The sequence below is a fragment of the Protopterus annectens genome, chromosome 14.part0 (assembly GCF_019279795.1).
Source record: "Protopterus annectens isolate FY-2018-M chromosome 14.part0, PAN1.0, whole genome shotgun sequence".
NCBI classification, from domain to species: Eukaryota; Metazoa; Chordata; order Ceratodontiformes; family Protopteridae; genus Protopterus; species Protopterus annectens.
In genome coordinates this window covers 580,276,578-580,303,466 of record NC_056748.1, presented here as the reverse complement: position 1 = coordinate 580,303,466, position 26,889 = coordinate 580,276,578, and positions in this window count along the sequence as shown.

Genomic DNA, 26,889 nt, shown 5'->3' with positions numbered 1-26,889 from the left:
TCTTAAAACAAGATATTTGTCTTGAGTGGAGGTAAATCTTACAATAATAGGTCTTGGGTGGCTATTTTTACTGGATACAGAAGTTGTAGTTAAAGACCCGTGTGCACTTTCTATCCAGAAGGATAGTGCTTCAGGTAGGTTTAGGATTTTAGGAATCCAAGAAGTCAGGAAATTGATCATATTGTCCCCCTCCATTTCTCTTGGATGCCATAGATTCTTATGTTGTTTCTCCTGGTTCTGTTCTCAGTGTTGTCTATCTTTTAAATGAGTCTGGTGTTTAATTGAAGAAGAAAGTCTATGTTTTTCTCTCTTTCTGTTAACCTGTAGTCTATATCTGTTACAGAATCTTCCAAAGCAGTAATCTGGGCAGTTTGTTGTTTAAGGACTTCATTTAATAAGCTTATTTGTTTGGTAGTATCTTCTTTTATATTGTCCACTTTTAAGTTTAAGTTGTTTATTTTACCCACCAAGTCTTGAACTGTAGTAAGGATTGCCTGTATATCTTTCTTCATTGGAGTTTCTTGCTGAGAACATTTGGAGCTGCTCATCTTCCTTTGTGAATGTGGTTTTAATGTCCATTCTATTTGAATGTTTGACAGGGAAATATGAAAATTTTAGCTTAAAAATTACACCAACTTGTAGCTTATGACTTCCAGAATCTGATTTTAATAGTTTCAGGTCTTTTTTGGTGAAATGAAATAAAAAATCCTATCAGGATAAAATGAAGACTGCAGAGCTCAAGAACTCTGCTGCTTTCAGCTTGTCATCCAAGCCATGCCCCCAGTGTCCCTACATTATTTATATGAGGTCCTAGACACAGTTTCAGTATATAGCAAGTTATCCAATTGTGACCTTACTGGTCTGTGCTTGTAAAATGTTCAGTTATGATATTTAAGAGACTATACATCAGGGAATGCTTCCACCCTTGTTAATGATCTCTTTTTTCACTTTCTGATAAATATGTGCCACACAGACATCCAAATCCAGATACATTTTAGTGCCTCTCCGATTAGGTGGAATAATAGGATTCTTTTCAGTTCTGGTACCAGTTCTACCTACCTGCATGCCTTTGAAAAACAACAAGATAAGCTACTGGAGCTACTGCATCATCCTTTGAACCAAGTTTCTTATTGATTGGACTGGACCTAGGGACTCCCAGAGCAGTGGATGCCTGGGTCATCAAAGTTAAAATTTGCTGCTGAAGCCTGAGCCAGTGTTGCTCATTAGATGGACTCTTTCATGAAGCTGGACCAAGTGTTGGTCACATACCACATTTCACGGCTGAAATTATGTGGTACATTTTATTACTGCATCAAACATTAGTCTCCATTTTTCTACTAGAAATCAGCACCCACATTCATTATGCACAAAAACTGGTCACACTACAGAACCAGTTATACCCACAGTAATTAATTTGATACTATGTAGACTGATTCTAGTGGGGAATTTAACTGAAACCAAAGAAGAAAACGTTTGTGAAAGTCACAGTGTAAAATATTACAATGTTTCCTGCTGAGAGCACTAATTTAGTACATTGGTTTGTAAGTCGGTTCTCCAGTTTGAAATTCTGGTGTCTATCCAATAACTAAAGTTTAGAAAAAGAAAAAAATGTAATTGATAAAAAACAGTTCTGTTTGCAGTCAAGATAAGTTATCTTCCATGTTCCTGTTTTGCAAGCTTTTTAGAGTTGAAGTTAAAACCAATTCTTCTTTACATTCAGATGCAGTATTCCCTTATAGATGCAGTTCTAGCACAATAGTTGGAAAAACAATAAATAGTACTGAAAGAGACCTCACAGATACACAGCAGTTCTCTTTGCAGCTCCAAAGACAAGAACAGACCAAAGTATCTTCTCTTTACCCACAGGCAGGCATAAATCCAGCTGGTTTTCTTCTAAAGGGATCACATCCTTTCCCTCATAGGGATATCTTCCAGATTGCCTTCCTTCTGGTGTATGTAACACCTTCCAGAGCCCTCCCAGAACTCTCTTCAGACCCGGAGATCACAAATCTGCTCTATGTTAGTGCAATGGATTATAAATATCCTTAACTGCAACTGTCTATAATTAACTCTAACCTCCTTATCTGTTGCTGGGTCAGAATCCTTTAAGGGGACTATCCACCATTATGCTACAAAACATAATATCAGAAGGCATTTCACCAGTACTCAGTTTGCTAAGATGTAGCATGGAAAATGTAGTTTGAATCCTCAGGTTGAAGTCATAAAATCTATTGTCATATACCCCACTCTTTGTTCTTATTTAAAAGTATAAAATCATAGAATCAGACACATTTAAATAAGTCAGTTTTCAATATGTACATTTATTCTACTTAAGCAACTATTTTGGAGATTAACATTAATTCACTAATTCACTATTCAGAATACACACACATACACACGTGCACACACACACACACACACACACACACACACACACACACACACACACACACACACACACACACACGTGCGCACATAGCCATTTGTACAAAAGTAATGTTTGATTTTATTTTTAATGTACTGAAGTCAATGTATATATAATAGTTTAGCCTATAAAATAATCATAGTAAGGTTGGTGTGTGTGTGTGTGTGTCATGTGTCATACGCATAGAATGCTTCTTGTCCAATTTTTTTCTATTCTACTATGGAGTAACTTTTCAGTAAACTACTTTGATCTCTGTCAGATATTCTGTTTATGGCTTGTACTATATTAATATTGATTATTATTCACACAGTATTATGCTTAATATTGAATTTCAACTGTAAAAACAAAGACTCTAACATTAGGGAGCAACATTGGTTGTATAATAAACTGGTTTGAGTGAGCAGTCTCTATTAAAGAAATCCCTCCAAGCTAATGCAGTCTGAAATGAGAATACAGCTAATAGGTAGTGTAGGCTGACAGTGGGCAACTATACAATGTCACAGCAGGTCCTGATATGAATACTAACAGGTCCCATCCCCAGTAGGAAATAAAATGTGTAAGTGGCCAATTAAGGCAGAAAAAGTGTCTTCTGTTTGCAGTGATTGCCAGCATCAGGTTGGAGCATGAGGATGTGCTCCAGTTTTTTTGTACTTACTGATGCATTCTGTAGACTAGACAGCAGCAAACATTTTACAAGTATGTCAGTAATACTGATAAAAATGAATACAATCAGAACTCATACAGAATTTACTGTTTTCAGTGCTCATTCCTTCTAGTTAAATAAGAAGACGTAACCATGATTAGTCTCATTTCGGATGTTAAGCCATTTCAGGAAGATGCATTCTGCTCCACGAGGTCATCTGATAGTGTTATATATTATCATCTAGCAGATGGCTATTTTATGCCAGGTCATTGAGGTGAAAACAGATAAATCCACGCTACCACAGAAAGGCAAATCCTTAAAAATATAATTGAAGGAAAACAAAAAAATATTCTTCACTGTCTTTACAATACGCCAGTATCAGATCAGTATAGAAGGAATGAACACTGCAGTCTATTCCTAAATCATTATGGATACTTTTCAGACAGTCACAGCAAGTGGAGTTGAACAAATACATATATGCCTGCACCATAGAAACAGTGATATAATTTTGTTACCATCATTTTCATGACTGTATTAATGTAGCGATATCTGCAGTGGAAGTATTTTATCTGAGTGAATAACTGTGTTCTACCTTTAAGTTATATATTAGTTTTTTCCTTGCAAATTATGCATTCTGTTTCATTTAAAATTCAGTGAAACTTAAACATAATTTGAATGGGCAGCACATTTCTTGTCGATGCCAAAATGAATGACAAGTCTGTGGCTCTGTTGCTTCTTTAGTCCAAGACTTTCCATATTCCATTTCAGTAACAACCTAGTTACATAAGTAAGAAAAGAGAATACATTTGGCAAACAAAGATGAGACAATATTATACAAATAGGTAGAGCAAGCAGTTTTTGTTTTTGCAAAGGCTTGTTGGGTGACAGACAGACAGATGGGAGCTTCAATCCAACCATTGTGAAGGGGGCTATAGTCTTTGGATCCATTTCACTGCCCACAAACAAATTATCTTTATCTAAAATTTGATGCCCACTAAGAATGTGGTTTCTCAAGTCCCTCTGTCATCCAAACCCAGACAAAGACTTTTCACTCAATTAGATCCTCAGATCACTTTCTCACCATTTTCTCTGGGTTTCAGAGTCTTTCAGCGCTTACCTGCCAACAATAATTGTACTTTGAATAAGCAGTTACATTTATAGACACATACACACACACACACACACACACACACACACACACACACACACACACACACACACACACACACACACACACACACAGACACACACACACATTTTTATAATAAGTGCAGCTCAGAAGTCTATTACAATCCAACTTGGAAAACAGGAAGAATTATTCTCAACCATCACAGTAAATACATATGTTGATATGGAAACAGTTATACATTCAACAAACAGTGACTAGGTATACTTTCAAATTCAGAGCAAGCCATACTCTTTTATAATACAATATATGTAATTTGTGGATGATTAATAACTAAACATTAAGAAAACAATGACTGTACAGATTCGGTTACAAAGAAATAAGGCTTCAATCAACTCTTGCTTCAGTATGAGGTATCACATTTCCTTCAATCTTTTCCCAGAGTAAACTACATTAGTATTTTGTTAACATAATTAACAAATATAGAAAAATGTTTATATATTTGTACCAAAAAGGCATGTCTCATCTCTGTTCACTTCATTTTGGACATAGTTATAAAAATGAAAAATTCTATATAAAATTCCTCCCTCAAAGTGAGTAAACCAGCTTGCTTTGACAAATGTCTGGGCAACAAAGATCTTCAAATCAGTTGACAAATACTTATCAGTACCACATTTAGATCAAAAGTGCCTAACAAGATGCCAGCAAAACTGTTATTCTTATCACAAGGCAGATCATCTGTAAAAACTTTTCTTTAAACAACATATACATATTCTGGGGATGTCAAAAGTAAGAATATTATGAAAAAAGCCTTAAGAGTTTGGGAAGAAACTTATTACAAAGACATTTATTCAATCTCCAAGACGTTGAACATTTTCCCTGTATAAATTTGGATGGAAATTATGGTAGAAGAAAGAGCTGCTGGGAGACTGATTTAAGTTGATTGTATCAAGAAAAAAAAACAAAGAAAAGAAAAGAAAAAAAAAGTTCAATAAGAAAACAGAATCAGAAGGCAGTAATCAGAAATATTGCAATGCAGAAGAGAACACTTAAGAACCAGAGTGAAACGACAAAGAAGTTATTTGAAAAAATTGACTAAATTCTAAAAGCAGTATGATATGATGAATGAGGATTAGACTTTAGTCCGAGAGGCTCTGCCATAACTGCATTATTTTCTCTGAGCTTGATATAGTCTCATGCTGTTCTCTTGTGATTTGTAATCATTATTGGTGAATTGGTTGCAGTGCATTTGTATGTATTTTCTGAAATGACATTTGCTCTGCAGTTTTCTGTTTAAGAAAAATTGAACTGCTCATCTTCCCTTTGTCAGTGCTAGGCAGCATATACACCAGAGTTCAGTTGCAGTAATCCAAACTGGCCCTTATATATAAAGATATTTAAACAATTTTAAAAGCGCTAGGCAGGAATGTTCTTTAGCCCCTTAACTTTTCATCCTAGCAATTAAACCTTTTACAACAATGCTTAGAATTATTCTGGAGACTTTTGTCTGTAAATACCACAGTGTTGATCTGAAAACTAGCTTGACACTCTTTGTGGATGACGTACTTCTGTTTCTTAGTGATCCTGAAGTAGTCATATCTTCTTGCTGGAAAATTTTACAAGATTGCAGAGGTTAGCTGGATACAAAGTGACTTACATTAAATCTCTCATTGTTTCAGCCAATTTCTATATATATCACTCTCCTGTCATTCAAACTATAATCCCCTCCTCCCCTAAATACCTGGGCATTTAGTTGGGCCATACTCCTATACAAGGGGTATGAGCCATCAAACTATACAGCAAAGTATAACTAATAATCTACAATAGTAGTAGTTAGGTTGGAAAATTCCCTTTTAGTTGTGAGTCATTTGGGTAAAGGTCATTCTGTACCCTAAGCTATTTTATACATGCATACATATATAATATTGCAAGGGCTTCTTATCAGCTTTCTTTTTACTCTTTTATGCGAATATGATGCACAAATACTGTCTTTTTATGGTATCTATATATAATGCAAGGCTGTAAATGTGTAGTCTCTGCTTTTAAGACGTACTGAAGTCTTATGGTTCTAAATGTATTAATGTTGTAAAAGGCTATCACACTACGATGTATTATGAATCTGTACTGTTCTGTGTTTTTATATCAGTGAACGTGTGTGTTGGCTAATGCTGTGGCACACCAGTCATGGCACCAATCAGTTTTTTAAACAATGAAGTAGGGATGACAGAATTAATCTTGGTATATATTTTCACTATACGGTACTATAAAATGATGTCATTGATTAGTACATTTCAATATTATAAGCCTATTTTTCAAAGCATTTGCTCTGTGCTGAAATTAGTGAACAATGAATTTCAGTTTTCTGATTATCCCTATTGATACTTTGCCTGAGTTGCCAACTCTAGCATGCTCCTTTTGTTTATAGCAGTGGCATACTAAAGCTATTTTCCTGAAATTTAAACTCTGCTAAGCAACAAACTTTTCAGAGTCAGTCATTGGAATTTAAGTTGCCGCCTTCACATCATTTGGAAGACACTTTCATTATATTAATATATAATGCAAATCAGTAACAATAGTGGAGGCCATAAAGGAAATTTGTCAAATATGTATTCATTGTATATGATTCATATTATAATATGAATGCATGAAATATAAAATGCTGTTCACTTAATTAAGGTGTACTTGGCTGAAAGGGGATGAAGCTTTCAGAAAAGCAGATTGCATCTATTTTGTTCATTCCATTTGTTATTATGTAACCTCTTAAATGGAAAAGTTTTGCATGGAAGTGTTTACATTGGTTATTTTTAACACTGGATACACTAGAGAATCTTTACTTCTAAAGCCTTATTTGTTGGCAGTCCAATCAAGTGAGAGTGGTGGGCTCTTGGCTACATATATTATGGGGATGACTATTAGTTAAGTACATTTTGCAGTAGTATAAGGGATGTAATATCTGCTGAGAATATATATATATAGCCCTATTTGGTTATGGTTCAACACCATGCATCTTATGCTTTGTTGCAGCTAATAAAGTTATTACTAGACACTGGAAAAGTTGGAAATCACAACTGCAAGTTATAAAATATTTGTAAATACATATGCAGATGTATGAAGCAGAAATCCAAGTGGCCAGGAGGAAAAAGAATACCATGCCAGCTTTATCAAAGAGGCTGCCATGTTTAAGCACTTTGTCTCTGACCAGTTATGTACTCCAGTCTCCCCCTCACACCTGAATATATTTAATGGTAGGCAAACTTGATAACCTTATACTAAGATATCTGGATGCCCATTTAATTAATAACTCCTCTTGCATTCTTCTGTAACTTACTGATTCTGTGAATTGCTGACAGAAGTCAAGCTTATTTTTTATATAATGTGAGCTCTTGTAGTCTGTATGTCGGTAAGATATATTGATATTGTACTGGGGGTTGCTACCTTGAGAATTGTTATTAGATAAAGTTTGTAACAGTCTAGTTCTTATCTTATTTCACCTAGCAATCGTGTGAGGTTGAAATTATTTTTGTTTAATAGATGCAGTAAAAGCGTATAATATATATCAACTCCAGGATTGCATAAGAGTGGGGAAAAAGCGGATTTTATTTTCAAAATGTTTATGTTTCAACATATTGGAATTTCAACATTTTGTCTTTTTGATGAACTGTTATAGGTCTCTCTCTCTCTCTGTCAGTAGAGAGATAGATATATACATAGTTGCTTATCATGACCCAAATAGTCTTGCTATAGACCAAGACTGAAGTCTATTTTTCCTTGTGCCATTTTATTAGAATACTTTTATTTAGTAGACCTCCGTGGCATTTTTGCATTAAACAAAAGAATAAAAAACATTTCAAGTATAAACTTACTAAAATCCCTCTAAGAGCTCTTGCTGCCTCAGTTCTCACTTCACTGCAGCACTCTTTGGTTTTATCTCTTGTGTGGTATAGGGCAATTATATTACCACCTCATTAATGGGACCCTGCCCATCCATATTATAAGGGCATTGGTCCAAACACTGTGATGTGGTCTGTTAGGGAGAGATATGAGCAACTTCATACAGGACAAATACACAGAATCATGTAATAGTGCAGTTATATTGAACTGGGCTAATGAGGATGATGATGGTAACCTTTCAAAGCTTCTCAGTTAAAAAGGATAAATCATTTAAGACACCTGACCAATTAACACAACATTAGTGTTACAATAACTTTGATATGTCTTTTATGCATATAAAGATTTTAACTAACTGAAATAATGTTACAGATTATATGAGTATATTAACATACATCAATTAAGACAGACACCTTTAAAGAGAAAATTTAAACCACTACTAGTCACACATAATTAGGAAATTAATAAATAGAACAGAGTAAGCATAGTATTGTAAGATGACATGACAATATAGTGTTAGTATTATAGAATAAGTCCATTATGTACATTACTTGTACATAATCTTTTGCTCTATAGATATCAAGTAAAATAAGTATAAACATTCACTTTGGCAAGAGAAGAAAGATTACAATGGAAAAACATAGCGATAGTACAACCACATAAACAGTATGCATGGAATATATGTACAATCCTTTCAATCTTTAGTTTCAACTAAGAGAAGTGTAAGAGAAGAATGTCTATGCTGAAAAAAGTATAGCTGAAGCATGTAGTGGCTGAAAATGAAAATCTTTTCATAAGGGTTAAGGAAATGATTAGGTCCTTTAAATTTTGTCATACACTTTTATCATTATACAGCAGCCGGTCTGTGGGGATGTGAAAATTATTACACATGCCAACCACAAGTTTTCCTGCGTCTTCTCCTTTACCTGGCAAAGCTTCACTCCAGCTGGCAAAACAGGGATTATGGTGACCTTGAAATTTCTGTGTGTGTGTGTGTGTGTGTGTGTGTGTGTGTGTGTGTGTGTGTGTGTGTGTGTGTGAGAGAGAGAGTGTGTGCCTGTGCAAAACGTTGTTTATTTTTTTCAAATTTTGTTTTACAGTTTGATTTTGTAGGCTTAGTAATGAATCTAGGGTGTAAGATCAGGATAGTGAGTGAGGAGTGTCTAAGTTAAGTTCTTAGAATCCCATTTATTATATATCATAGACATGTTACTCCTTGGAAACTGTGATTTATTTATTTATTTTTGAGTGGGTATATAGTCAAAAAGAAGCCAGCTTTACTTGTCATAATACCTACTCCGTAACATTAAAAGACACTGCTTAAAAGATGTCTGTTGGATGTTAAAGGTTAGAATATTGTGCAACTAAGTGGAAACTGTATTGCATTAGTGTTGGGTGTGTTTGACACTAGCTTCATGTAGTCTTTTTTGGGAAGGAGTGGGTGGGAATATTATGTTGTGTATACTCTTATTTGTTGAAATGTTTTGTGTGACTGGATGTTTAAAATTTTCATTCTGCAGAAAACTTTTTAATAGGATGTACAGTTTCCATATACTACATTTTTCTGTGTTGGATTTTTTTGCAAGGAGAAAGGAGAAAGGGACTTAGAAGTATTGCTGACATTTTTGTAGTACCTTAAGAGAGACCCCCTCCCTATGGCTTGAATGTTCACCATCTAACAAATATGAAAAAAGAGGCATGATCTGATGATACAAGATAGAAGAGGCTTTATGAAGAAAAGTGAAACCTAGTATGTGACATCATCATTTATGTTTTAACTTTACATTGTAGGTACATGTGTGTGTACGGGGGGGGGGGTTGTTTTAGAGTTCCTATTTTGCTTTGGAGGATATCTTTTGTGGTTTTCTCTGGTGAATATATAATCATTTTACACTAATTTAATCTGCATTGCTGTAGTGCAGTGTATTCATTGTATTTCACCGTTCTTTGCTTGGGTAAGGTATGTGTATTTTACTTAGTGTTGAATTCAACTAACTGATGGTTGTTGTCATTATGGTTTATGTTTACACATATTTATGTTTTTGATAGAGGGTACTGGTCTGTGTGATGCACAAAACTGTAAATTCCCAAAAATGGGAAAAATGTGGATTTTATTTTCCATTTTTCTTGATATGCAGTGACCTAAATGATAGTTTGTACAGAAAGGTGGGAGATGAGTTGCAAAGCCATCACATGGGATTGTAGTGATGGTGGTGGTGGGGTGGTAGAAATATGAAAAATATCTATTTTCACATTTAGCGGATTTGAACTTAGTTTTGAATTTTGGTATTGTGATAGGTAATCGTTTTTAAGTAGTGCCATTTTTTTAATTTAGTTCTTGAGTGTTTTCTTTGGAAGAGATAATGCTTGGTTGTTTTAATATATTTTGCATATGTAGGCTGTTAATATCATACTCAAGTTGATTTTTTCACATTAGGGCAATTAGTTCTGGCTAACTGGTCAACCAGGTGCAATATGCCTATAGTGCAGGTGTAGCATATAGGGCTTGTTGATGACACTTCCATTATGTAGAAAAAATATTGGGTGTTTTAAATGGGATAAGTATATATACACACACCAGAGTGTTTGTGTGTGTGTGTGTGTGTGTGTGTGTGTGTGTGTGTGTGTGTGTGTGTGTGTGTGTGTGTGTGTGTGCGTGTGTGCGTGTGTGTGTGTGTTTGTGTGTGTGTGTGTTTGTGTGTGTGCGTGTGTGTGTGATGTACTTTTTTGCCTCAAAACCCCAGAACCCTTCATCTACTTCTGTCTTCTTTCCTGACTGGCTAGTCTCTCTTCCCTAGGCATCTATATCACTCCATGGGGACAGGTTACTTTCTCCAGAGGAGTTTGACATTTTGGTAACTCTCTCTTTTAGAGGTATGGTGGTATGGCTGAAAGCACACTGTAGATATCAAAAGAGGTACATGGTCTAAAGAGACAACCATATAAAGAAATTAGATTTACCCAGTTCAGAGGCACTAGGAGGTAAAGCTCATTCTAGCAAGTAGATGGTGTAAGGCAGGAAGCAATCCTGCACTGGTTAGGAATTAGTCACAGGATGCACACAAACACACATACTGCAGGCAGTCCTAGAGGCAAAAGAAGCATGACCAATTCACCTACCCATATGACCAATTCGCCTACCCATATGACCAATTCACCTACCCATGTATCTTTGGGAAGTGCAAGAAAATGGAGACCTACACTTAGAATAACTTGGCAGAAGGTAAAAACATCCAAGCAATAGTTTTTAATTATGTATTTGAAGTGCAAATAAGTAAGATTGGGACTTTATAGAAGAATAACAGACAAATCTACCATAAATCCTTATTCCCAGAATAACATATACCAGCCTAGAGTCTACTAGTAAGGATGTAAAACATGCTGCAAGAAAATATGCATTCTTCTCTTTAAGTCACTGAACAGGAAAATGAAACTATACACTACCATAGATTCATAGGTAGGTACTAGGCTATTGATCCTAGGGCCTATATAAGCCTAGCCAAATGGTACCCTGGCTTTTGCCACCCAAGAAAATTATTTTCCTGTGCCCCTGTCAAGCAGAGCCACAGAAGTGATCCCCGTGGTGAATTTCCTATCTCCCAGCCAATCATCAAGATTTTTCTTGAAGAGTGCTAATGTGAGGAGCTTTGTTTGATATAGGTAGGTAGTTTGTTCCAGAGTATGTGAAGTCTCTGGTACAGGAATCTATCCCTCCAGCATGTTCTGTTTATTGTGGTGACAAGGTTTAGGTCCCTAGAGCGTGTAACTCTGAGGGATTGGGATTTCTTTAAGTGGAGCATGTCCAACAGCTCTGGGTTTGACATAGCTTTGTATGTTAGGCAGAGATCGCTTCTGAGTAGACGATATGCGACAGAGTAAAGCTGGAGTTTTTTGAGATGGTCTGCGTAGGGCATCTGTTTGATGCCGGTAATCCTCTTTGTGAGGTATTTCTGTGGCCTTTCCAGTTGTTGTAGATGTCTTGTGAGGTACATACCAAAAGGGGCATTGTACTGTATAATGGGTCTAATGAGTGATGAGTAGAGGGGAACAATGACCTCTTTTTTCCTGGATGAGAAACCTTTTGTGATGAGGTGTGCCATGTATAAAGATTTCCTGACTACTGTGGTGATGTGATTATCAAAGGAGAGACTACTGTCCACCTGTGTCCCAAGGTCTCTTATCACACTTTTGGTGTTAAATAGACTACCACCTATGTGGTAGTTCATGGGTACAGAGTTTTTACCAAGAGGGATGACAATGCACTTTTTGGCATTGAGCTAGAGGCCATGACTTTGACACCAGGCATCTGTGTCAGTGAGGCCCTTTTGTAGGATATCCACATTGTTAGGAGTTTTGATTATGGCTCCTGGTTTGCAATCATCTGTGAACTTTGTTAGCCAAAGACCTTCTGTGTTAGCCTGTACTTCAGAGAAGTAGATACCAAACAGGAGAGGACCTAGGACTGAACCCTGTGGTACTCCACGTGTCACTGATCTGAAGTTGGATTTAGAGTCTGATACTTTCACAGTGTGGGTTCTATCAGTGAGCCAGTTGGCAACCCATCTTGTGACATGGGGATTTATACCTATTTTAGTGAGTTTATATATAATTCCAGAGTGGGGGATGGTGTTGAAAGCCTTGGTGAGATCTAGATAGGCTGTGTGAACCACCTTACCCTCATTTACGGCTTTGGTGACCGCTTCAAAGAAGTCTATCAGGTTTAGGAGGCATGATCTGCCTTTTACAAACCTGAACTGGGTAAGGTCCAGAGTTTGGAGATTACCAATGTCATTGTTTATAAGTTCCATGATGATACGTTCCATAGCCTTGCAGACCAGGCTCGTCAGGCTAATGGTGCTGTAGCTCCCAGGGTCCGTGGTGGCTCCTCCTTTGTGGAGTGGGATAACCGTTGCTGTGCACCATTCAGTGGCCACAAAGCCTGAGTTGAGGCTATGATTGAACATGGTACTTAGGTGGGGTGCCAATTCATTCTGTAGTTCATGTAGAACGCAGCCTGGGATGTTGTCAGGTCCCATGGATACTGTGCTCTTGGCTTTAGAGAGTGTGTTTTTTACCTGTGCAGCCGTGATTACAGGAACTTTGCATTTTTCTGGTATAGAGATGGGCCCTTTAGGGAATAAGAGAGGGGTAAATTTAGCACTGAACCTATCTGCCAGGATGTTGGCAATATCATTTGGTTCTGTATATTTAGTGCCATTGTGCTGTAACTCAGAGCAGATTTGAGTGTTGCCATTGAGATTCTTGACATAGCTATAGAATGCTTTGTGGTTGTCTTTAGAATCAGTGTCGATTTTGTTTTCATAACTAGCTTAGAAGGATTTTATGAGGGATCTCAGCTTCTTACTGAGGCTGACCACGGAGTTCCTCCAATCATGGGATTTTACCCTTTTTTGCAACAGTTTTTTTCCTCTCTTGTAGAGTTTGTTTATGGCAGAGGACCACCAGATTGGCTTCCTTTTTTTGAAGGATAGCATCTTGGTTCTGTTTGGGATTGCATGATCCATGCACTCGTGTAAGTGCTTGTAAAGTGCAATTGTATAGGATTCAGCAGTTGTACCTCTATTGCCCAACAGCATGGTTGTCGTGAAGTTTGCCACTTCTGTCTTAAGAAGCGTGAAGTTGGCTTTGGAGAAATTTTTTATGGTGGTTTCCATAATGGGGGGTGGGATGTGGATGTCTAGGGTGATTTGCTTGTGGTCGGATCTGTCCAACGAGGAATTGACCTCTGGTGTGGAACACCAGTTGCCCATGTTGGTAATGACCAGGTCTAGGATATTGCTGCCCCTGGTGGGGGTGTGGATAATTTGATCCAAGGCGTTGGAATTTGTGAATTCCAGAAAGCATTGAGCACAAGAGTTGGTACATGAGTAGTTTTCCAAGTTAATGGTGGGGTAATTGAAATCACCCATTATTAAGGAGTTAGGTTGTAACCTAATATTTTCCAGTGTATCAAGAAATGAGGAGTGGGAATCCTGGGCATGGTGGGGGATCTGTAGCAAGCTACAATTTGGATTGCGGTCTTGCCCAGAGTTAGTTGCACTTGGATAATCTCGGATGCATTATGCTGAGCAACGAGCCTGGAGGTGTGGATATCCTTAATGAATATGGACATGACTCCACCTTTAGTACTTCAGTCCAAGTTAGGTGGCTGAAAGGTGTGGTATGAATTACAGCCTGGTAATGCAGGGGTGCTCTCTGGATCCTTGAACCAGGTCTCTGTCATTGCACAGATGTCGATGTTCTCCATTTTAAGGAGTGCCTCGAGTGAGTGCATTTTGAGGTTTAGACTTCTAGCATTAAGTAGCATTACCCTCAGATTTTGCTTGCTTGTAGCTGTTACAGCGGTGAATTTGTCATTTGAATCCTGCCTAAAAAAGGCACTATAGGGGTGGCAAAAGCCTTAGCCAGTATCCGGAATCCCAAGGGTGACAGGTGCAGGTCATCTCTGGCAAAGCATCGTAGTTTGTCGATCATGTCATCCCAGGTGGACAGATGCTGGATCCCCTTAGAATGACACCAGAAGCTTAGCCAATTGTTGAAGTCAATCATTTTGTCCTTGTACTGTGGTATCATTCTGGGTGATGGCAGGATGCTACTCAGGGCTAGGGTCATACCTGCCTAGGCTACAAGATCGGACAGCTCCTCCATGTCTCTTTTCATGTAGTCCAGGGAGGTGCATCTCAGGTCATTCACACCAACATGGACAATGACAGAGTCTTATTTGTACTTGTTGTAGAGTGATCTGAGTGCATGCGTTATGTGGAAGATCCTGGCACCTGACAGGCAGCTGACAGTAACTTTCTCCTTGTTTAGCCTGGTGAGCCACAATATCTTTAGTCTGTATAATGAGGGTGGAGAGACATACACATACCATTTACAACTTATGTTTCTTCAGGACTCTAAGCATAAGTGTGAACAACCTCTGGCATGTATCTAACTAGACACTTGCAACCATTGGAACAACCACACAGGTTTCAAACCAGGAGAATTCAGGGTATGAATACTCTGTCCTATACTGATTGCCTAAAGGCACTATTCAGTCTGCTACAGATTGCCGAAAGGGGATCTTAGCTTGACTTACAGGGCTTCCTCAGACCCATGTGTGAAGGATCTGCTACACATGTGCAAAACCAACAACATGAAAAACACAAGCTCCAGGGATCTGAAATTTACTTATGACATAAACAGAACATGATGAAGAGATAGATATGTGTCTCAAAGGATCCCCACATCATGGAATAGGCTCCCCATCCATGTAAAATAGAGTTCATCCCTGACCCTATTCAAAAGAAACTTTGACAATCGGAAAGGAAATCATAAATTACCCCTGGTTTGGCCCCGATGTCTCTTATGGACAGTGGTTGTCAATAAAAAAAGTACACCTCATACAAATTCTTAGTTACCTCCCTACTGACTTGTTCCCACCCCACATTGATGACCATGATACTTGTAAGGCTCCTAGTGTTCGTTAGCATAGCAACAACCTATAAACCTATGAACCTTTTTGCAAATTCCATTTTGCAATATAAATAGTCTGAGATCTATATTTATAATTATCTAAATTTTATTTTTAATGGGTGTGGGGGGGGGTCAAAGCTCCATAGATCTCTATATAGAAAGTTTCATCCCCTGTAACCCCTTCTTAACATAGTCAACTCCTGGGTCACTGCAGCATAGACAAAAACTTTATTTCTTTTGGGAGGAATGGCCTTCTTTCAGGCACTACTAGGTTTCACTGACTTGTGATTTTGATCAGTGTCATAGTCTCTTTTAGGGATTTAGGTTATTTTTGAATATCGTGTTGCATTACTGCCCCTATTTTGAATTACATTAAATGTATCTATTAAAAAAGGAATAAGTGGTTCAGGTTACTGGTAAGTGTCTGACACTTCTTATTTGAAGCTACAGACAAATTTTAACATGTCTGATGTTTCCAGTAAAACAGATGACAAATATAAATGAATGCCACTTATTCCACCTTGCTTGTTGATTTTACTGGTCATTTGGCTGAGATGTGATTTTTAGGGTCTGTATTTTATGCAACCGCAGCTTATTCTTTTCTGCTTTTTAATTTCTGTTTCTCTTATGCCTTAATCTTTTCCTACTGAATTCCTTCACTACCCTTGAAATTTCTGCTTCCTGGTGAAGGTGACTCGATGTTTCCATCACTAGTATGCTCCTCTTCTTTCATTACTAATCGGATAAGTCAGAACTTCCAGACAAACGGTTTAAAATATTTGTCATTATAAGAGAATGACAGAGGCCAGATTAACTGTACAAGCTGCAACAATGACAGTGACATTGCATAATAGACAATCTTTGAACCCACTAATGTGGAAACACTCTGGAAAGCCAGCAAACTGAAAAATGATACAAGTACTTCTCAACTGACACAAAAGCACAAACACTATCAAGAAAGAAAAAAAAGTTATAGAACTTTTTAAAAGCTACAGTAAAGGTGAGATATTAGACAAGCAGTCCCCAGACCATACAGAAGGACACGTTCATTAACATAAAATGATTTATTTGCCACAAGATTAGTTGATAACCATAAGGATGCCATCTAAAAACTAAACTATTCTAATCCACAGTTATGTATTATACTCTTTCTAATTTGAATGCTACTCAAGAGAACACATAAGGAAAAAGCATAAAAGTAGGATAAGTTAAAGGCATCAATATTGTGATATAAGCATTATTTTAACAACAAAAAATCCTGCTGTAATAAATGTACCCACAAGTTAAATACAGCAGTAAAGTTATAATTATAAATGTTACTGAAGACATTTTATTCAACATTAAGAAAACAGAGCAAAAGAGTGCAAAGCTCGGAGTAATATATAATAAGAGATCTCGACTCAGTAGACCAAATAGTTTATGCTCCAAAACTAGTTTATTTGACAGGCACAAGTATCTCTGAAGCATATTCCACAGTTATTGCTCCAAGTATGCTATTAAAGTTTGATAGGCTTAGTCTGATATCAATCATTGTTGATTACCTTGAAGATCTCAAGCTTTCCACCCAAAAAATTGTCACTGTGTTTTACTTAGTTTAGGAATAACTTATTGTATTCATTTTTTTTTTGGTTTACTGAAGTTTTTGTTAACTAGCTATATGGGTAATGTCAAAAGAAAATGTACACGATGAGGAGGAAAAGCAGACATTTATGGCAATGGAAAAGGTCCTAAAAGGGAACCTAAAGCACTATCACTGGATACACACCTTTGCATAAATGAGTTGCTTTCTTTTCAGTCTCTTTAGAATTTTTACTCAAAATGTGGTGATATCTCCAAGAGACATTTTCAAGTTGACCATTTGTAACATTTCTAATGAGACACTACAGTTACTCACAAAAGCCTAGATGAGGTTGTTAAGACAGTGACAATCAAATGTCATGCATTAATGTCCACAGCATTTCTATAGGTGTCCTAACCCACAATGTTCTTCTCCCTTGATCTTTCCTTAAAGTACACTACCTGTCCATGAAAGAGCATCCCTGTTTAATGTACCCCCTGTAGATTGCTGGATAGTAGTCTTTCATGCATTTGACCTGTGTAATAAGATGGAACAGTACAAAAGTTTTAAGTAGGTTCCTTCAAGCTGTCTGTGACAAAAAGAACTAATGGTACTTGGTAGCTTTGAGAATTACTCTACCAAGGAAAAAAAAAAAAAAAAGAAAAAAAAAGATTGCCAGCATGGAAACATTGAATCCAATGACAGGGGCAGCCAGGCTTGTGATTCTTTGACTAGAGTTTTTTTTTTTTTTTTTTTTTTTGATATCCAGCTGAGCTTTTATGCCTTTATGTAATGTTAGACAGTTAACAACTCCTTGCAGTTAACCTTCTGAAAACTGAATTCTATTAAAGAGCTCTTTAAATTAGATCATAGTTGTGGGCAGAAAAACTGGGAGATCAAGGACTGACCCTTCTAAGGTCAGTAAAATACAGCTGGATTGCAGTTCTGAATCTTTCTCTATAATATCAAATTATGCTGAAGAAACTACTATTTGCTGTCCTGAAAAGTCATAAGATTTTTCATACAGTGTCCTCTTTTTGGAACTTACTAAGACTCTTATGTTCAGCAGAAACTTTAAAGAATGATAGACAGAATTCTTATCAAATTAAACTGCTTTGATTATTGGGTTTTAAATAAAAATGCTTTATTTCTTGCAATATAATAGTTTGTAGAATGATAGAAATAAATATTGCTATTTTCATTTGTCTATTAATTTTCCTTAGATAGCCTATTATGAGGTGTAGGTTTTATTTCATATAAAGGTGTATATATATCATATTTGTTATCATCAAGCACTGTTTTAAGCATTTGCTGCCATTGTCACAATCCACCTTCATTAAAACATATATAACTGATAGATTATATTCTGGTTATGTCATTCTGCTAATGTTCCATTGATAAGACAGTTACATTGCTTATACCCTGTTAAGCTGGTTATATTGTTATACAAATCCCAATATGTCAATGACACTACTGCATAGCAGTGATGCCATATTACTACAAATAAACCAGCAAATGAGAAACAGTGACTTGCATTATTAGTTTATGATATTGCAAATAACTGTGTTTAGTCCTGTTGTTGAGCTGTTAACTACCTTTTGAAAGTGAATTAAACAAAAAGTTAATTCTTTATCAAGTTACCATCTCTGAGTTTTTGATGGCCAAATTTTTTCCCTTGGGGGTTGTAAATATAATGTGAGAGCACAGCCTCCAATAATACTTTATCAGAGATTGTTTTTAATGAAAAAATGACACTTAAAAAACTACAGAAAATATATAAAGTCACAAAAAGTCTATACAAAATAAAAATGCACAGCCCAAAAAAAAAAGAAGAAAGAAAAAAACATATCATTAAGCAACATCACCCAAAACATTGAAAAATAGAAATGTGAAAGAATTCAAGGGAAGATGAGAGCTAAATGGACTTTTTGGTTAAGGAGGTTTGAATATAGGGGTTTGGGTAACAAATGGACCATAAATTGTGACCACTGATGTTCCACTGATTAATAGGTTCGAAATCGAAAAAACAGTTATTTAGCCACTAATTATTAATGTTTAACTGTTTTGATATGGTTCACGACAAATTTAATTTGTTCTTTGTTTTGGTTTATTTTCTTTCCAGCATGTGAAATGATCTTATACAGGTTTTTAGAATTGAAACATTTGTTTTCGTGACAATTAACATTTCTGAAAATTAAACTGTCAGTCATACACTCAGTACCAAAGCTTTCCTTTGAAGTAACTGAGGAAAAAAGGCTCCAGATTTTAGTTTCTAGAAGTAAGAAGTTGAAAACTGTGGGCAAGCCAGGTATGTAATAGCTATAGGAACACAGGCAGTGATTATTAGATGTTAACTATTTAGCAGAACAGTATGTGAAAGTTAGACAGACAAGGTTGTGGTTACTTATGTGTTCTGATTAGTCTGTGGACAGTGTATTACTGATGCTACCATACCTAAATGTCCACAGAAAGAGGCTGTCTTGTTTAGGGGATGGGGGCTGCTGTGCATGATAAAAAAAGGGTAAAAGACTCTGTGACATGGCTGCTTAGTGTGTGTTTGGGAGTGAGTATATGTGACTAAGAGCAAGGCTGAAATTACTATATTATTATAATAGTTTTTTTCTTGCTCTTTTTTCACATTTCCCACTTTTTTCATCATCAATCAGGCTACCTTTTTGGGGGAAGGGATATGGAATCATCTTGTACATGAACACATATGATCACTGATGGCAAATAAAAGTATTATGACTTGTTGGACACAGTGTATGTGTTTTCAAACCACACGTTGCCACAGAAATATGTTATTGTAGTTCTTGCACTTTTCTTTCTTTCCTCAGTAGGAAATTAGCGCACATTTTTGGGCGTGCAATGCATGACTGCAAAGGACAGTTATGGTTGATCTGATTTTTCGGAGGGGCAGTATCTATCAAATATAAAAAGTTGGCATTATTATTCATACCTCTTAACTGTCCACATGTTCACATAATGGCCAGATTATTACCTCACATTTTTGGTCTGTTTCTCATAAATCTTATGTTTTTTTTTTTATTTTATATTTTTTATTTTTGACAAATTATTGAAGACTGAGGTTATTAAATAATGATATACATTTGAGTTTCTGACCTCATATCATGCAGAACATGGATGTTAATGCAAAACCTAGCAACATTGTAAGTTTATAAGAATAATATTTAAAATATGTCCCTGAGTTTTGGCCTTTGCTTCCCCATTATGTTTTGCTTTATCCAGATTTCTTGCACTTAGAAGTTGAGAGGTATATTATTATTATTATATTTTGTAACAACTTCAGTCAGAGGTGGTGTATCTTCTCAGAAGGGATACAGTTCCTGGGATAGTATGGTAATTTCACAGCCAAATAGGTTATTAAGAATATTGATTTATTATCATTATTATTATTTTATTTGCCTGTAATATAGCTTCTAACATAAATCTAACAAAATCCAACATATTACAGAGCTTTTTTGTCCCAGTGACCTAGCCATTCTGCCAATCCCTTGGCTTAGCTCTGTGTCAGTTCTTCAAAAAGCCCAGACTTGCCCATCTTTGCGCTTAACAGAACACCATAGTTATCATCTTATTTTACTAGAGGCGTCTTCAGAATGAAAAGATGAAATCACTTTGCTTTCTTATAAACTTCAATAAAAACACATGCTTTAGTGCAACTAATCAAAAAAAAATCAATCAATTAAATATACAAGCAACATATAAAACTGTATTAAACATAATCAATTTTAAACCAAGCAATCAATTTCTGTTTTACATAATATTTTACCTAACATCTCTCAGTTTTAAAATGTATTTTATATTTACACAGACATTTAAACTTCTCAGACAGCTCATCTCAAGTGTTAATTGCCAATACACTTCCCTAGATTCTAATATATTACCATTATATTTCCCTGGATTATACTGTACAACCAATATACTTTCTAACATTCTAGCATTCTGCTAATATACTTCACAACGTTCTTAAAGGCACTACTTGTCAGCCTTAGTGCTTTTACTGTTTAAAACTATATGTATGTAAACTGTTGTTAATTCTCACCTTTGCATAAGGCTCCCTATTGAGATGTCGGCACTCCAAATGCCAAGAGCCGACATGCCAAAAAAAGACCAAAACTGCAGGAGATGAGTGAATCTCTAACATTGTTCTTATCCTACAAACCTCTTTTTTGAAGGAGGCAATCCACCCTGCACCCCCAAACATGGGGTGTAAGCTTACCATTCCCCCAGACTTATACATACCAACTCCAAGACTGCCATACCTCAGAGAAAAGGGACTATTCTAGGAAATTACCATTTCAAACTAAGTATATGCAAATCCATTATTTTGGCCATTCAGTCTTCATGTTTCCGAACTCACTCCAGTGGGTCCTGACATTTCAAATGAATACTTTGCATATTTATTATTCTTTAATTTTCTGCTCATTTATCAGTAGGTGCCCCCTTGCCAGGCATGTGAATGGGATTCTGATCTTCAGTCCCTCTCAGCAAACACTAAGTATGTAAATAAATGAAGAGGTACATCAATACAGATTTATTTATGTATTCATTTAATTTATTCTGTGTTGACTGGACTAGCTCCACTAAGCAGTGGCCTCCTTTCTGGAGAGACCAAAGGTGGTATTTATATTACTGTGGAAATTTTGACCTGGGCATTAGGGAACTTCCTGTAGTCTTTAGAGCTGCTATATGGCACAGGAGGGCTCTTACTGTAGCAAGGAAGAGGCCTAAGGGAAGCAGCAGCATGGAGGAGGTGGAAAAAGCTATGAAGAGTATGGCCGTGGAAAATGAGAATTTAGAGAACAAATTGTTCAGTATACAGCTTCAGAATATAAATACAGTTTCCTTTGTGGTGGACATTACAAATGAGCAGCATTTAGCTATGTCCATGGAGAAGGAAGTAAGTGAGTCTGTTGAAGTGGTGCAGATAACAGAACTGACATTGGGAAAGCCTGCAGATGATGTTCTCTTAAATGTAATGGAGTAGGATGACCCAGGTGACAGTTCTGTTGTTTCATGGGGTGCGATGGCAAATAACTTTTTTTTGAAGGGCTAAGGATGGTAATGTGGAAAAGGTACCAGGTGATGTGGCAACAAAAAATGCAGTAGTAAAAACGTATGCAGCAGTGACAGAAAATAAAAGAAGAAAGCTGCAACAAACTGAGAAGTTGTTTTGTTTTGCAGCAGCAGATAATGCATAACTAAAATGTATGCAGCAGTGACAGCAAGCAGAAAAGGATAGCAGCAACAAAGTGTAAGTAAAACTGTTCTTAAAAAGAAGGGAAGACCAACTGTGTGAATAACAACAAAAATGACACTGTAATAGACAGATATGTGTATGGGTCAATTTGGTAACTGCTGGGTTTTAAAGCCCAAGAAATACAGTCTTTTATAGATATTGGGACAGAGACTTTTTTCTGACTTAGCGTTTGTAACTGATGGACTGATGAAGAAATTTCTGGAAATAAGTAACCAAAAATGACATTTATCTGTGGTTCAATTATTTGTTTTCTGGTAGTAACTTAAATGTTAAACAATAAAAAAAAAAAACAAAAAAACAGAAGAAACAGTGCAAAACACACCAATAATCAACTAAAAGCATTGTTGAGAGGAGATACCAAACACTGGTCAGCCCCAGGATAATTCCAAAATGATTTTGGTTTCTCATTGGATTATTTGAAATAGTGTTTGCCTATATATTTTAATGTTTAATTAATTGATTGTTTTTTAATTGATGTCTGATGAAGTCTGAGTTTTAGACGAAAAGCGCGGTGTTTCGATAAGCGTTTTACGTTATATGTACTTTGGATTGTGTATTGTGGCTCATTAAACTTTTGGAATTATCCTGAGGCTGACCGGTGTTTGGTATCTCCTCTCAACAGTGCTTTTAGTTGATTATAAATGTTAAACAATGTTACTTTGCAGTTTAGAACTGATGAACTGGAAGAAGATGATGTTAAAAATGCATGTAGTTTCTGTGTGAAACTGTTGACAACATTATAAAAGTTAGAAATGAAAGAAACTTAGGGAATGTAGGGTGGAGATTACAAGCTGTTTTGATATGTGAAAAAAAAAACATGGTGAAACACTTGCCAGGTTTTATTTTTTTGGCTGGTCATAGAAGGACATTGAAATATGCTGCCAGCCTAAATTATGTTTCTTTGGTGAGGTCTTTTCTCATTTAATTAATTGAGTGCGACAAGATACAATCTATTGAATATGGAAAAAAACAACATACAGCAAGAAGGTGTGTGTCTGAATGCAGGCTGTGTAAAAAAAGGGACACATGGATGGATTGATGAGAACAAACAGTAAGTAATAAAAAAGAAGGGGAAAGGAAGAAAACATACATAAGGAAGGACAGCAAGAGCCTGGGAAAGAGGGTGCAATAGGTGAAGAAGAAACTTCAGAAGAAGAAAAAATATGGAGGGAAAAATGAGGAGAAAGAGAGAGAGAGTGCACACAGGAAAAGAGGTCAGCAGAAAGGTTTGATACTAATACTTTCTTTGAAATTCTAGTCCGTGAAAAATCTGATTCTGAGGATCAAGGTTTATTAGCACATGAACCCAGGAAAAAATATTCATTTAGGGAAAGAGTATAAATAAGAAAATGAAAATTAAAAAAAATATTTTGCCTAAATTTAAAAGGAAGAAAAAGCAACAAGTTCAGTACATGTGAGCAGTATTATTAATAATGTAAGAAGGATAGGAATAACAGAATGTTGTGCTAAATTTGATGTAGGATATTATACCTTTAGAGGATGTAAGATTCTCGATAAGTGGAAAGATTGCGAGCAGAAAAATTGTGGGGTGGAAATACAATATGCAACTTAGGAAGTGAATGTTGTTCTGGAGTGGCTGTGTTGTGTAAAAACAGTGAAAATACTAGATGTAACACTGGTAAGGATGGGAAGGTTAACTGTTGTGAGTATAAGAGAGAACATGTTTATACAATTGTAGCATTATATGCATATATAACTAGCAAAGTATGTGAAAATTTGTTTCATCAAATATTGCACTGTGGTGGTTAACATAAAAATTATAGTTGCAGGGGACTTTAATTGTGATTTAAGTGGAAATATAAAAATAAAAGGAAAGGTAAAAATACAGGAAGAGACAAAATGTGGTATATTAACTGTGTGGAACAAAAGTTAATGGACTTATAGAAGGGGGCACTTAGGTCTGAAATTGATTATATTGTATTATTGAAAGGTTTGGCGGTAGTAAATGGTAATACAGTTGTGACAGGCTTTTTAGACCATTCAGCAATATGGATGGAGGTGATGGAAGAAATGGAGCAAATTAAAATAGGAAGGTGAATAAAAACAATACATGAGAGGTTATGGGATGAAACTGGAGAGTGGAAGTATTGCAGTTAAGGGATGATATATCCATCAAGGACTTATATAAAAAATAGTCTGAATGGTAAATTAAACTTTAAAAGAAGGAAAATGTTTTTTTTTTTTTTCCAAAGGCAAGATGATGTAAGAATGGAAGGGAAAATGAAGTATGTGAAAATGTATAGAAACACATTAGAAAATGTTGAGAATAATACAGGATGGTATTACGATATCAAAAAGGAATATATAAAAGAAACGGAGAAAACAATAAGGCATTGCTCTTTAAGCAGAAATATTATTAGCAAGGGAGGAGGGATGTATTAAGGTAAAACAGCAAAGAGGACATTAGTATAATCGGGAAAAAATGTAAAAGGAGAGGCAAAAAAGAACACGAGCAAATTATGAGTATTGTAGTACAGCATGTAACAGATGTATAAGAATAGAAAGAAGGAAAATGGCAGAGAATGAAAAGTTAAAAAACTCTAGACTGAGATAAGGAAACATCTGGAAAAGAAATTACAATTAGTGAATTGGATGAAGCGCTTACAAAAGTAAATGTTGATTCAGTAACAAGTCCTGATGATATAGGGTATACAATGTACAAGAGATGAATGGATTGGCAAAGAGAGTGTTTTGTAAATGTACTGAATGAATGGATGAAGGGAGGGTTTGTTTATGAAGAGTCATGTAGCGGGGCAGTAGAATTTATGTGGAAGAAAGATAAGAAGAATGAGACCATCACACTAAATAACACAGATTATATGTTTTAATGAGAATAATACAGAAGAGAATACAAGGAAGGGTGAGGGCAATTATAGAAGACACTATCATACCTCTCAACTGTCCAGATTTTTGCCTCATATTTTTGGTCTGTACCTCATTAGATTTCTAGTTTTTTGGCAACTCAGTGGGAACTGAACTGGATAAATAATGACAGACATCAGAAAAATGCATGCTAATGCTAAACATGCTATTCTAGCAACTTTCTAAGTTTAAACTAGTAATAATTAAAAGCTGCCCCTATGTTTGGGCTTTTGTCCCCCAATTATGTTTGGCTTTGTCTAGATTTATTGTGAAAAGAGGTTGATATGTTATAAAAGGGAAGGGATATCAAAAAAATGTTATTAGTTGTAAGAGAAATTGTGGATGATATTATAAGTAAAAGGGAGGATGTGAAAATTATGGAAGGTCGTATTAGCAAAGCATTTGATGCAGTGTGACATGATGCTTTGTGGGTTGTTATTGAGAAGTATTGAGAGTGTGTATGCCAGTTTATCAAAATAATAGTAAGAGTATTAATGAATTGGTGGCTAAGTAAAGAAACATTCATGAAGTGTGGTATAAGATAAGAATGTCCCATGAGTGGAATGTTGTTTGCACTAGTAATGCATGTGATAGTGAGTGAAACAGCTTATAAAATGAAAAATACTAGATATGTGAAGTGGTGATCCCAGTGGTTTTGAAATAAGCAGCTGATATATGTGTAGTTGTTTATAGCAAAATATGGATGAGGGAAGTATTGATGCGTCTGAAAGGACTGAAAGGATGTTTACATGAAATTAGAATTACTTTGAATAAAGATAAAAGTAAGGGTTTAGGTGCTGTGGTCAAAATTGGGGGGGGGGCATATTTTTCAGTGAATGAGATGTTTTTGCTAGGGATAACATTTGGGAAAAATTATGTAGTTATGATGCAATGACAAGGTTTGATAAATGAAATTAAAGAAATATGTCCTCTTTGGATGACATATAGATTAGCATTCAAGAAAATGGTTTATCCGGTGAATTCTGTATTAATGAGAAAATAGCATATATGCCAGATGTTTATATGATCCTACAAAAAATATGAAAAGGAAAGTGAGCTATTGCTGTTTTCCCTCAAATGGGTTTCAAGATTAAACCCAGTGAAAAGAGAGGTGTTGTATAAAAGTTAAGATAAATGTGAATTGGGGTTACAACATCCAGTTGTTTATTCTGCTTCTTTAAACTTGTATAGAGAATGAGAAATTAATAGCAAGAATGTTTAAATATGACTACAAAAATTCTGTGAGATGATGGGAATAAGAAAAGGAAAAAAGAATATGCAAATGAAGAAATTAAAAATTATCAAGAAGAATACTAACATAAATAAAAAATAAATATAGAAAAAGGTAGAAGGATGTGGTATGATAATCTGATAAAACATCATTATTATGTAATCCATAGTAATATTTTACCAGAAGAAGTGATTAAAGCCATTAAAGTCAGGAAAATGTAGTGTACCAAGATAATACAATGTCAGGATTTTCTATGGAAACTGGTAATAAAGAAGTTACCAGTAAAGGGGAATATCCCATATGAAAAGAAATTTGAAATTGTGTGTATGTTTATTTTGCAGGGAGAAAGAGACAACAGAGTATTTTTTTTAA